The following is a 227-nucleotide window of genomic DNA, read 5'->3' as shown; positions in this document are numbered from 1 at the left end:
AGTTCCTCTCACTTTCTGCCATAAGGGTGGTGTCATCGGCATATTTGAGGTTATTGATATTTCTCCTGGCAATCTTGATTCCAGCTTGTGCTTCTTCCAGCCCAGCATTTCTCATGATGTATTCTGCATATAAGTTAAATAAGCAAGGTGACAATATACAGCCTTTTCCTATTTGAAACCAGTCTGTTGTTCCATGTACATTAGCCACTTCTAATTTTTCGAGTTAA

Source organism: Bison bison, unplaced genomic scaffold (assembly GCF_000754665.1).
Source record: "Bison bison bison isolate TAMUID 2011002044 unplaced genomic scaffold, Bison_UMD1.0 scf7180017848740, whole genome shotgun sequence".
In the NCBI taxonomy this organism is placed as follows: Eukaryota; Metazoa; Chordata; class Mammalia; order Artiodactyla; family Bovidae; genus Bison; species Bison bison.
This window is presented reverse-complemented; position numbering follows the sequence as displayed.